Raw genomic sequence first — 13,968 nt, 5'->3', positions numbered from 1 at the left:
GTATAGGTGGATGGTAGAGTGACTGCCTAGCATACAAGTAAGTCACCATGGTTCTGGATTCCATCTCCAGCATGATTGGGGAAGATGTGAGAGAGGGGTAAAGAGAGAAATCCCATTTCTATCACAATTAGATATAGAAACCTCTGTGAGGCAAACCAGGTAAATTGTCATCAAAATAAATCAAACAGTATGTATCCACCTTGGGAAATCTGGCAAAAGCCATGGGAAAATTTTCTTTGGGTAAGACAGCCTGGAAGGTTCAATTAAGGTCAGAGGTTTAGAATCTCCACACATGTGAGGCAAAAAGAAACTCAAAAGCGTTCTTGCCTAAGAGACTCTCCCTCCAGATTCCTACCCAAAGAAAGAGGTCAGTGACCAAAGGAATTGAAATGGAGGTAGAAACTCGGAATTGAGGGATGAAAGAACTGACTAGCAGTGGGAGTTTGCTAGGCAGCTCAGATATTCTCAGTGGGCACTATCTCTGTTGACTGCTGTCCACCGTACTGTGCCATCTCTGTTAAGTATGCAAATTCATTCGTAATTCTGAAAGTTGTGTAGATTCTGCACATGCATCCTCTTTGACTTAGCCCTCCTGACACTTCTCCAAAATGACTAAGGAAGCAGATCTTTTATAGCTGAGAACAAGTGGGTAGGTCCAGAGTGGTGAGATGGCAAGCACTGTTTATTAATCTATATTTCCATCTCTTAACTCCCACTTCAGTACGCTTTCCAAAATCCTACATAGAAATACATTTTTTCACGTCTTACCTCTCTGATTAACTAGTCTTCTTCAATGATTTTCTGAAATGTCCCACTCGTGTGTGTGTGTGTGTGTGTGTGTGTGTGTGTGTGTGTGTGTGTGTGTGTAACATATGGGGGCTAGGATGAGGGAGTAGGAGCAGGTGTAGAAAGGGTTTCATCTCCCCAACAATGCTTTTCTCAACAGGCTCCCCAAAGAAAAAGCAGCCAACTGGATCCTTGCATCTTGTGGCAGCCGGTGTACACAGCACTGAGTCAGAGCTGAAGCCAACCTAGCCCCCTCTCATGGCCAACACTTACCTGTGTTGACATCCTGCAGTGGTGGCTGTGTGAGGGGAATAAAGGATTTCAGGGCATGGAGTTAGGGATATTTGAAATCCAGATAAATATTGCTTTCTCCTCTGAGCTCAGGTCCCACCAGTTAGGCCTTGGGAATAACCCTACTTTCTGGGGTGTCCAGTCTCTTATAGCTGTCCTTTGTCTCTTGGTTCCTCCATCTCGAATATTGAAATGACAGCCTTGACCTACATTTTAAGGTGGGGAGGAGAAACAACGTAAGAGTCATTGCCAAGTCTTTGCAAATGTCAAGCACCATCTCAGAGCATCAGCGTAACACAGAAAATGCTTCCCATCAAGCTGTCATTTCTTTTTCTTCTTTTCTGATATCTAAGTGGCATTTAAGCCACATGTCACAAATCCTCCAATCAGTTCCTGTGGTTTCCACTGCCCCATAATCTTAATTTTGTCTTCATATTCAAATGTATTCCCAACCCACTCTTCCTTGCTTCTGGAACTGGCAGGCTCAGCTAAAATCTTGTGGAACCTTCTCTCTACCTGCCCACCTAACAAGGGGGCAAAGGCAGACTCCCTCCCCCAACTCTCCAGCATGAGTCTGTAGCACGCACGCTTTTCTCTCGTCTTCAGTCATTCTTGAAGAGTTTCTGGAACATGTCTCTGATCCGATAAACTAGATTGTCAAGGGCAGGCCTTCAGTCTTGCAGGTCTTTACAAGTGACCAATGGTTCCCTGGCAGCTTTGCACAGTGGGCCTGTTTCCCTTCCTCTGTGCCTGCCTGGCATCTGCCCTTCTCTCTGTCTGCCTCTCAGGCAGTCGCGGGAGCTTCCTCTTGTGCCTTTTCCATCTGCCCTTCTACTCTGTACCCTGTAGCCTTGCTGCCCATTTATGACTTGTTGTCCCTGAGTCTGTCTGGTTCACTGTCTGCCCCTTTGTCAGCTGCCTAGGCGTCTCCCCCATGGCACAAGTCAACACCCCCACCCGAAGAATTTCAACAAGATAAAGAATATGCAACCCAATTCTCTTTCATTCTGAGCCTTGGGCCTAGAAGATGGCAAAACTGCATCTCAGCAGCAGGTGTTTGTGTGATGCCTTCTCATGAAAGGGAAGCAGCAGAGTTTCGGCTGTCGAATTGGAGGTATGAAATTACAGCCTTGCTGATACTGATGTATTCACCTTTCTGGAGATGGTCTGGTCTATAGACTCTGACTGACAGAAGGTAACTAGAACGGACAGAAATAAGAAGTGTGCCTGGGGATCTCTTCTGGGTTTTCTGTGATGGCTACAATAATAAATTTTATATATTACCTACTGTTACCAACTCTGAGCTTGGCACTTTAATTAGATGATACATTTGTTACAACATTAACACTGCAAAATAGGTGTTTTCTCAATTAGTTCATGCTTATTTCTGAATCTACAAGTGATATTAGTTCAAGTTAGTTATTTTTATCAGTGCCAATATAGCCGTTTGGAGGGGCTCAGTCATGTGTCTAGAACTAGAACAACACTGTCATTTGGAGAGGACAGACATTTCCTGAAGAGTTTCCTAGCCTCCGGTGTTATTTAGTATTCACCCAGTCTCCCCCAGGCTCACCCTCACTTATCATTCTCACCTCCTCACTCTCAAATATAATCATTTTAAATCGACTACACATGACTGAATACCCATACTCATATATTCATATTTTCATTATCATACACATACACTTTATACCCCACTCAAATGCTGTCACCCACTCATGCCTTTGTACTCTTCTTAACATTTTCACACACTTTCATATCTACTTACATTATAGAGGACATAATCACCCTTACCCACTAACACACCTATATAATGAAACACTCTGTGCCCAGGCATCCCCTAGCTTTCCCCTTGCCCGACTCAAACTTCTTTTCATAGTCACAGACATATACAACACATCAGTTTCATAAGGTCTGGCAGGTTTGCACTGATATTATCATTTTTCCTCACAGTCACACACAACTCAGTGACACAGAGGTGTACACATATACTCATATAATTCATGCGTATAGATAATAGCAATATGAACAATATCTCTCCCACTTACCCTTGTATTTTTGTGAACTATTACACACTCCTGCACTATTTTGCTGACAGTTATACTTTTACTCACATGCACAGCACTGAAGCCATCCTCCTTCACTTGTCATATTCATAGAGAATCATACTTAGGCATGGAGGCAAATCTTTAGACACACATTGACACTCTTGCACTTTCTTTTCACACTGACATCTAGTCATCCAACCCTATACCTTCAGACACATTCATTTTCACAAACACAAGCCATTTTCACTTGATGCTGTCCCTTTTCCTTTTACACAGTCATTGATGTACAAATATGTTCACATGGACACACATTAGTATGTACATATTCTCATTCATTACTCATACAAAATTCATAAATACAGCCCCACTTAATGCACAGCCATGCTCACATACTTACACTCATGTATTTTCAAATCTTCACTCTCACTTCCAGAACGACATACTCCAAATTACACATTCCCATTCATTCTTATGGGCACATAATAACCCTCCCTTATGTTCTTACATGTATACCCTCTTACATAACAATCCCAATCCATACCATCACACATTTTAACACAAACACTATTATGCTTACCACACACTGGTATTTGTATAAATCCCTACTCTACTAGTCTCATGGATATGTCCTCACTCACATTATTACATACATTTATACCAGTGTGCATGTAGTGACATGTACTGTGTTTATAGTCACTAATATGCAGTTTACTAGTATGTATCACAATGGCATAAATAATTTATTTTGCAGTAGTCAATTCACATAGGTGCATACATATACTCGCACAAGTGGTTGTGAACACCACACCTGACAGACGATTACTGACATATACACTCATTCATGTATTCATCCTAACACATTCTCACTTACATTGATTGAACACTTACTCATATTGACCTATATGCCTGAGAAGTCACATACTCTTCTGTAAACTACCCTCATGCCTTCAACTTCTTACATGGGTACATTGACAACATACATCTTCGTATTGGTACTGAAGTATGCTCCTTCTCCAAGATAAGCACATTGACTTACATCTACCCACATTGATACACTCACTTGTAACTCCATATATATTTTTCTAAAAGTCTTATATGTGTCCATAAACTGACATTTTTGTAGTTGCCCACTTTCTCAATGATGTATACTCTAAGAGGGCATTAACTAATCCCATGTGGCAATGTGAGCTTTGTATGGTGTGATTGTTTCCTAGTAGTTCATGCCTTAACTTGTTATCTCATTTCTCTCCTCGGAGGAGAGTAAGAGAAGAATCTGTTTCCTTAAGGCTACGCTATGAATCATAGCACATCTACGGTTTTATGTTTATGACATAAAATTACCTGTTAGTTATATACACAGAAAGGGGAGATCTGCTGCACTTAGGCATCTCTTATCTACCCACACACATTGATACTCTGTTAACCCAGAACATGACATTCAAGAAAGGCGAAGAGATGATTTTCTCTTTTGAAGCCCATACTCACACTCAGGAGTAGGCCTTATTCTTTCCCTGAGCACCCCTCTTTTTTATTAACCCTGTGCTTAAAATGTATGGTAAAAATGCTTTTTAATAAACCCAACCTCTGCTTCATTCAAGAAAGGAAGAAAGGGAGAGAAAAGGTTAATGAGCTAGCTGAATGTGAAATCCATCTCTACTGTGAGTGTGCACACACATAGGCAGACCCTACTGAAATTTCAACAGCTGTTACTAACAAGTCCCCAGAGGAGATTTCTCTGTAGGCGTAGGTAAAGATAAGCTGATGGAAGTTCCTTGCACTCCAGACAGACTGCAGATTTTCCTACAAGTGAGTCAGAAGAAGCACAAGCCCAGGAGTGAACCAAATATGAACTTGGATCTAGAGATTTACAAACACAAAAGCAACCTTTCTAGTGCATGGCTTTCTCCACCCGAGTCCTTCTGGAGCACAAGTGAGTGTGAAACAATGTCTATATCACCACTTGATTTGGTGTAGGACACAAGTGAGTATGAAACAATGTCTGTATCACCATGTGATGTGGTGTAGAACATGAATGAATCTAAAATACTTTCTCTTTGGCAGGCCATGAAGAAGTGCCTTCATTCAGGAATATCATTGTACCCTCTGATTCCATCATTAGGTTGAAAATGTCTTTGATAGCAGTAACTCCATCATAGTACTTTTTAAAAATTCCTACTGGCAGGAGGCTAGACCTAGAGGAACTGCTTCTGTGCCACAATTAAGGAACTGAAAGGAGAAGGTAGGCAGTAGCATGTTGTCTTTACAGATCTAGTCTCTCCATCTTCCTCATCTTAGAATTCTTATGACATGCCAGATCAGAGGATCTACATGGTGTCAGGCCCAGAGAGAGATTCAAATGGGTGAAAGACACATACTGTGCCTTTGAGTTATTTTTTCTTTTGTGTGGGAAAAGATGAAGTCCATGAAACAGTTATAAAAAGAGCAGTCTTGAAGCTTGGCATCGGAGGCATTTTTATTGTACCATCTAGTGGTCTTCAGACTGCAAAGGACTTGAAGGCCCAGAAATGGTTGGGAACTGAAGAAAGGTTTCAAGGAAGCCACTTGCCAAAGTAAACTTTCTCATAGACCTCTTGCTCAACACTGGGCTGTGTCATCTTTCCAAAAGATTGTGTAACAGAGTCCTGTGTCACTGGGCCTAAGGTAGAGAAAGAACTACAAACCTTAATGAGAACATTGTACTTAAGATTAAGCCACCACCTCCTTTTGGAGACAGCTTTTGAGAAACAGTCTGGCAATTTTATATTTGATAGTTTATTGTTGGTACCAGAAACTCCCCATAGGCAATTTATACAATTTATGGGATGAGCTGAAGTTTTAAGAAGGAAAACTATGCACCAGTCTGGATTCACATCAATTTAATGAGAATTACTAAGTGACAAGATTGACTCTCCAGAGCTTACATGATAGTTTATGCCTCAAAATCTTTATAATCTGTTTCTCTATTATGATAAAGACATTAGTAGTACCAACTTAGGAGTCAGTAAGACACACATTTGAATCCTTGTTTAGCCACTTTCTAGCTGTGTAACCTAGATTGAGTACTAATTCCCTTCCTAAGACTCAGTGTCTTTATCTGTAAAATGGATTTCTTATGAGGATGAAATGAGCTACTTTAAGGAAACAGTTCAATGTCTGCCCAATAGTAATCGTACAGGTGATAAATCCTATTATTATCTCTCTACTGCCTTTGGGAGGCACCATCAAAGAGAGAGAGAGCTCTCAGACAGAAGAAAATGGTGTGGAGCCAAAGCCTTTGCAGCCAGACTGATGTTCACAGGGCTTACCTGACATACTTTGAATCTTTTATTTGCATTTGGCCAAAAGCCAGCTGTCAGTGTTATGCCTACTCAAGGAGACAATTGAACAAACATGACTACCCTTTACTTTCCTCAATTCCTGTACCACTAGGGCATGTTTATCATGCCACTTCATCAGTGTTTCTCATTCACGTACATATGATCCAGTGATAAAGCTTCCTAGAAATCTGTCAAGCCCTCAATGATGGTACCTTCATATGCTGTTACGGAAAGTGACCAGGGAACGTAGAAGAAACCCATAATGCAGTAGGGCTGCTAGTCAGCACACTTCTGCTCATGACTCGAATGTCTCCTTTGTGCGTAGAGGTTTTTCTCTTTTCTAAGGTTTGGTCTCAAATACGACAGTGGAAGCACAGTTTACTTACTTTGAAACTGTAAGAACATTCATGACCAAGCAAAGTGAGTGATTAGCTGAGAATAAGCAAACCATTTGAAGCTTTATGTGGGTAAGGAGGTATAAACAAGAACATACAGACTTGAGACATAACTCAGTGCTAGGATGCTTGCTTAGTATTCATGAATCCCCGGGTTGATCCTCCAGTACATGCAAAAGAGAACACAAAATAAATACCAGAACATAGGCTTCAGAGTCACACAGAGAGGAGGTTGTAAAGTCTTTATCTTTATCTTTAGTTTACCAAATCTATGGCCTTGGACAAGAGACTTAATGTTCTGAATGTCAATTTCTTCATTGTTGAGATAGAAATAACTGTTTGGGAGGCATCTAGGCAGTGGTACCTGGTCCTGGGCTCATTGCATGAGTTAGCTGTTTGAAACCTGGGACTTATGCAGGGACACTTGTCTCAATCTGGGAGGAGGGGACTGGACCTGCCTGGACTGAGTCTATCAGGTCGATCCCAGTCCTCGGGGGAGACCTTGATCTGGAGGAGGTGGGAATGGGGGCCAGGCTGAGGGGAAGGGGAGGGGGGCAGGAAGGGAGAGAACAAGGGAATCTGTGGCTGTTATGTAGAACTGAATAGTATTGTAAAATAAAAGAAAAAAAACAAAAAAATAAATAAATAAAAGCTGTTGAGTTAAAAAAAAAAAGAAATAACACTAAAACCTCATATGAACTTGTATATGAATAACGTTTAGCAGAATACCCAGGATATGATAAGATCTCAGGAAAATAATGGTAATTGTGTTTATAACTTGTGGATTATGCAGCAGTAATGGTAAACAGTATATTAGTAGGGTATCTTTGATTATTTTGAAGTACAGTCCATGTGCAGAATATTGAATCATCACACGCTTCTGATGAGGTAGCCCTCCTTTCCATATAGAGAAGGAACTGTGGAGGAGCCAAGCAATGTACAGATCACTACCAGCAGTGTAGGCTGAGCTGGCTCCAGGCCAGAATAGATAGTTGCATTTTCACATGGAAAAGTAGTATGGAGCTAGAGTTACCAAATGGGAGCTACTTAAACAGAAACTGTTCCTTCATATGGAAAAAAAATATCTAAATGGTTTATCTGTTAGCTGAAACCCACTGTGTATCTTACACAATGCCCAGCATAATGTAAGACTGCAATCGGTGTGGCTTCATTATACTATTCTTCAGAACAGGACAGAGTACTAATAACGACATTGGTAATATCTACCACCAAGAAGAATACTTCCTGAGGTATAATATGTGGTTTCTTTCATGTTGTTCCAGTTGCAACAAACTCTAGATTGTTAGAATTCTCAAAACATGTCTAAATGTGTCCATAGACCTGTGGTAGCACTGGAGCATTTTGCTTCTAATGTGAAAATAACAAGACAACAAGAGGACAGAAAGGAACATTTCTGACCTGTCTGTAACTTTGTATCATGATCAATACATTTAACTTGAAGCATTCTTTGTCTTGATTTCTATTGCCTCACACAATTCACCTCTGACTTTTCTCTGTGATTCCTGGTTCCTCTTCCTCTTCCAGATACCCAACATTGGTGCTTTCCATAGGTCTTCTTTTTTCTTTTACTCTATACACTTTCTGGGCAGTTGCAAATTTCTTCATATTGATGGCCTCCAAGATAAAACCTTGAGTCCAAGGTGGGCGGTGATGGTGCACACCTTTATTCTCAGCACTTGGGAGGCAGAGCCAAGTGGATCTCTGTGTGTTCGAGGCCAGCCTGATCTACACAGTGAGATCCAGGACAGGCACCAAAACTACACAGAGAAACTCTGTCTCAAAAAACCAAAAAAAAAAAATCTTGAGTCCATATGTCCAGTTGTTCTCAGAATAATTCCACAAGCCAAAACCAATGTATCACAACTATGCTTCCATTGTTATTGTTTTAATGTTATCTTTACTGAGAAGACAGGTAGCTAAAGATATCTTTTTTCTACCATGAATTACAGTTACTTCAACTTGTTCTTACTTGTAATTTCAAGAGCATGATGCTTAAACATTTATTGGTCTTGCTTCTCCATAGATTCACGTTTACTGAGATTTCCAATGTGTCACTGTTTTTGGTCTCCTATCGCTGTGCATTTGAGAGCTGTTTGTGTCTTTCTAGAATTTTTGTCTTTCTTGGAAGAGCCTATATATAAATTTAGATGCATTTTCTTTAAAGCTCTTTAAAAGTGATGTCCTACTGGCCAAAAAGTTGAGAACAATTTGTTATTCTTAAGAGTACAGTTATTGCTGATAGGCCAGTGACTGCTATGCAGAGGAATGCTAGTGTAATCGCATGTGTTATCCTCATACCAAATGCAATTTTTTATTTCCCACTGTCTAAGCTGGTTGATTATTCTAATTTCACAAATCTAAAAACTGAAACACAGTTCTGGTGAGAATCGTCAACACCACCTCATGGCTATACAACAAAAAGGCCGCCCATGTCCTTTTGTACCTCCTTGGATAGTAATATATATCTAATCAGATTCCATTTGGGCATCAGGATGTTGGTGGCATGGAGATATTAAAAAGGCTATGATTTCTTTTTAAAACAATATTTAATATTTGTATTCTATCAGGCCCAGCATCATAACTATTGTTGGTCAATTTCCAAAATAGCTGCTCATCTCTCCTTGAATCTCGTCTCCTCCCTTCCTTTCTCTGTATTACCTGTGTTTCTTATCCCCTGACTCATCATTATAATATCGTACTTCAAAAGTTATTCCATTTTTACTACCTGGAAATGAAAATATCCTGTCTTCAATTAGATATCTGCCACATTGTCGCCTGTGTATTAGTTCTAAAATGAAAGCTAATCGTGCTATTCCACTACTTCAAACATCTTTGTGTAGGTAGAAAGAGGCCAAACCAAATAGGACGGCATATGAGACCTTTCTTAATTTCTCTCCACATTATGTTTCCCTGTCTTTCTCTGATCTTCTTTTGATATTAACATATACTCTTCTTTGTGCCTGAAACATGCCTTTCCTATGATCTGATTGCTTGCTCTCCCTAATTCATTTCAAATATACTTCCTCTGTAAAGCTTCTTTCTTCAGCCTCCCCTCTCTCTTTCAATACCAGCCTGTTTTCATCTTTGAACTAAGCTGTCATGACTGTCCTTTGAAGTCTCTTCAAGGGGCCATGCTGTTCCTTACTCATCTAGGCAGTTTTAAATAACCATTTTCCCCTTTCCTTCCTGAGTTTCCTCTGTGTAGCTGGGCATAGAACAGACATGGTGGAAATGCTGAATGAGTGAATAGATTTGTGAATATTTAACGATTGCCTAAGCATTGTAGAATAATCCGGATGTAGAGCTGCAATCATCTGTTTTCTCTCCTTAGAGATAATTATTTTTCAGGCTTATAAAAAAGATCTACTAACTAAAAAAGAACTACCTCCCAATGAAAGCTACACAAGATGTCATAACTCAGATTTTAAAAGTAACACAAAAGAATAGTTTATTTTTCCAAGTATTGTGTTACTAATAACATTTTCCAAGATGTCTGCCCTGCTCATATATATACATTCAGTACTAAAATGTTTGTGTCAGACTCTACTGGTTTCTTCATTTGTAGCTCATCTGGAACCAGGGACCTGACTCTTAGACTTAGAAATACTGCTTTCTACACAATTTTGACATCTCTTCTTCCTCATGCAGCACCAACATCCTTCAGCTCAGTAGAAACAAGCACCCAAGGCCAGGAAAAAAATAACTAATGTACTCAGAGTAGTCATTTGTTAGACTGTATTATTGAATACTATCTTATGATAACATGTTGATTCCTACTGATCAAATTCTGGTTAACTCTTACACAGTTGTCATATACTATTCATCCTCTTTACTTCTTTTGGGAACATTAACCATGCCTTCTATTTTATCCTTCCTTCTGAAGCATCTTATGCCTCCTGGATTGTATCACATTGTGTTCCTACTGTCTACCTTCCTTGAAGACAAGAACTGGTCTTGATCCATCTCTGTATTCTCCCTATACCCAATGCAATACCATAGACATGGGAAGGTTGGTAGCATGGACGGGGATGTAAGTGCAGACTGTGGTTTTTAAAACCAATATCTAATATTTGTATACTGCATTTTCTTGGTAGGTATACTGTTGTCTATCCATTCAGTATGTGTTTAAGGATAATATGCAGTCACTGTTTGAGACTTCCAACTTCACTCAGGGCTACATACTTATTTATTTATGCTTATCACCTAGCATGATACCTGGAACACAGTACTGATAAAGATTTGTTAAATAAATGAGAGTGTGCACAGATGAGTTGATTAGAGGTCCTTAATAGTAAAGTCACAATATTTAGCTCCTCAAAGGGTAGTATGTCTTTGTCTCAAGTTTTCTGGAAATGAAAGTCAACCTCAGAGTAACAAAAATAAAGCACTAACTGGTGTGTTTTCCTGTTAAAGGCAATGGTTTACGATTCTTTCTTTCCCTGTGTGCATCTGTATAACTTAAAGATTTTTTTGTTGTTTTTTTTTGTTTTATATGAGCGTACCACTATGCCAGACTTGGCCTTATTTTTTCAAAGTAAAACACTTGTCATTGTGGGTGGTAGTTTGGGGGAGGGCAGCAAAGATAAGGAGTTTCTAAGCAGGGCTGTGGCCACTATTTTTAAAGTGGGATAAACGAAGAGTACGTCTTGTCACCTCTCATTCTTCTTCTAGTAATTTAGGGAAACTTTTGTTTAAAAATACTTTCATTTTAGATTTATTTGATTCTATTTTATTTGTATCTATATTTTGCCTGCTGCATCCCCTGGTACTGGAATTATGGATAGTTGTGAACAATCATGTGAATACTGAACACTGAACTCCAGTTCTCTAAAAGAATAGCAAGTGTGCTTAACTACTGAATCATCTCTCCAGTTGGAACCTTTTTTTAAGGAGATCATTTCATATTTCCTAGTATCTCCCAAATAAGATTCTGAAACAGCTTAGCCTTTTTAAATTGTGGATATTTAAACTTGGATTAAAAGGCAAAAGCTAGAGGGAAGAGTTGCTATATTTTCTGCTAGCTCAAACTCTTTAGCCCCCAGATCTGATTGGAAATTGCTTTTAGCTGAAATATAAACTGCACTAAGTTGATCTAAGTTCTTGGTTTAGAAATAATAATAATAGCAGATTTCAACTGCCCTCATGTAGTTCTCTTCAGACATGCATGGACATCTACCTTATGCAGAGCCATTCTGGGTACAGGGAAACTAGGAACACAACTAGGAGCTAAGATAATGAGCTGTGAGTCACAAGTTGACAAGCAGCATCCAGGCATCTCAATGCTATGCAAAAAGCCCTAGGAAATTCAGCAATTGAAATTCTGAGCTCAAATTTAAGAAAATGTGTTGATGTTTCACTGTGGTGAATAATTATAATCCATGCATAGTAAGAGGGAGCAGCTAGAACGCTGGAAATGCAATACATTGGCTCACCACACCCTGCTCCCTAAGGCTATTAGTCTGCATCTAATTTGTTCCATCTGAATGTTTCCAAGGATATTACATTTTCTATTTGAGAACCCGGAAATGTTTTATTACTGGATTCTGCTTTCCTTTTATTTTCCCCACCTATTCCTTTGAGGTATCTTTTAGTGTAATTATTTCTGTTCTTTCATGCTTAAAAATACCTCTGCCTTTGTACTTCATGCTTCTTTCTTTATATTAGGTATATTGGTACTGGCAATGAGAAGCTGAAGCCTGTAATGACGCATTAGTCTGTAAATATAAATACAAACCAGACATTCATTAGCACTTTCTTGGCATTAGCTCATGCAGCATATATAATAAATAATACACTATGATGCTGCATATATCTAGAGGCTTAAGAAGTCATTTGAAAAAGAACTATTTGTCCCTTGTAATATATGCAGACTATGAGGTCCAGAAGCTGGAGGTATACCTACTGATTTCCTTTTTTACAGTCTGACACTGAAATCTGTAACTATAATCTGCTGAGTTCTTGGCCTCAATGCCAGGTTCCTGCTGAAAACAATGGAAGTCTCACAAGAACGTTAGTAGGGGACAGGACTACTGTACAGCTGACCTCATTTGTGTGTGTGAATGAAAGAGAACATGAATGTTTTCTGTGTGAGTGTGCTTGTATATATGTCATCTGTGAGCTATCTCTTGCATAATCTCAGATTGAAACTAGACGGCTGTAAAAAGAGCTAGTGCCTCCCTTGCTTGTCCGGCTGCTTTTGCAAATCTCCTGCCTAACAAGTAGCTCAGCTCCTCCTGATCAACTGATCTTACACATGGCTTCCCTCCATTATCCACTGTAATGGTATCTCCCTGGCAAGGCTCTCTGAAACAGCACACCCCTGTCTCTGATAGCAGAGTTCTCTTGGTGAGTGCTCCCAGAAGAGGCAAGCTCCAAAACAAGGCCGTCTAAGAACTGGTACAATCAGTCAACAAAACCTTTTGGAGTTCTATCAATAAACCGAATAGCCTTGGGCCTTTGGATGGGAGAAGCAAATGAAATCAGTAAGTACCAGCTTGAAATGAGTTGCTATGAAAGGGCTATACATGTTCTCTTGCTATTTCAAGAGATTAAAAGTGTGTATATGAGAAGTGTGTGCATCTTTCTGTTTACTTGGATATATGTCATATTGTTGTATTGTACTGTTGAAAGAGAACCGGCAAGAATTTAGGAATTTAAGGTATCTTAGACTTGGTGTTTTAGCTTCTTTTATCACTTAACCTATACTCTGTACATTCTTCATGGAGGACATAGAAATGGTAATGCCTTCTTCACTGTGTTGATCTGAGACCCAAACCAGAGCAGAGCATGGAAGCTATTTTAGAAATTACAAACTTATATATTTTAAAAATTAGATATTGTTAACCAGATGCTAGCTGCCTTCTAAATGATGCCCATCTGCTTTGCAGTTAGACTAGTGCTAGTATTTGCAAGCATGCCTTTCTTGGCTCAGACTTGCTATAAGTAGTAATGTAGACTTATATAACATTGTGAAAACCTACTCAAAGTTGAAACCAATGTCTAGAATGTATAGTGTTCCTTTTAATCATCTCAAATACAACGCTTGTTGGGAACAATACACAGTACCAGATAATATGAAAGCATACACTTATGAGAGAAGGGCTCTTACCC

General features: G+C 39.4%; 1 protein-coding gene across 17 annotated transcripts in view; it reads left to right on the top strand.

Moving 5' to 3' along the window:
* Pak3 (p21 (RAC1) activated kinase 3) overlaps positions 1 to 13,968 on the top strand; it is a 271,931-nt gene that overhangs the window by 165,287 nt on the left and 92,676 nt on the right. Inside the window, exon 1 of one of the 17 annotated variants that reach the window (XM_076562624.1) lies at positions 13,210 to 13,340. The exons of 15 other annotated variants lie outside the window; for them this stretch is intronic. The gene's annotated coding sequence lies outside the window, so the exon portion shown is untranslated. Of the gene's footprint in view, positions 1 to 13,209; positions 13,341 to 13,968 lie in introns of those variants that run through there. One more of the 17 variants, XM_076562613.1, reaches the window with a different exon arrangement.

The sequence above is a fragment of the Peromyscus maniculatus genome, chromosome X (genome assembly GCF_049852395.1).
Source record: "Peromyscus maniculatus bairdii isolate BWxNUB_F1_BW_parent chromosome X, HU_Pman_BW_mat_3.1, whole genome shotgun sequence".
Taxonomy (NCBI): Eukaryota; Metazoa; Chordata; class Mammalia; order Rodentia; family Cricetidae; genus Peromyscus; species Peromyscus maniculatus.
The sequence above is the reverse complement of the archived record's forward strand: the minus strand, read 5'-3'. Positions and strand labels throughout refer to the sequence as shown.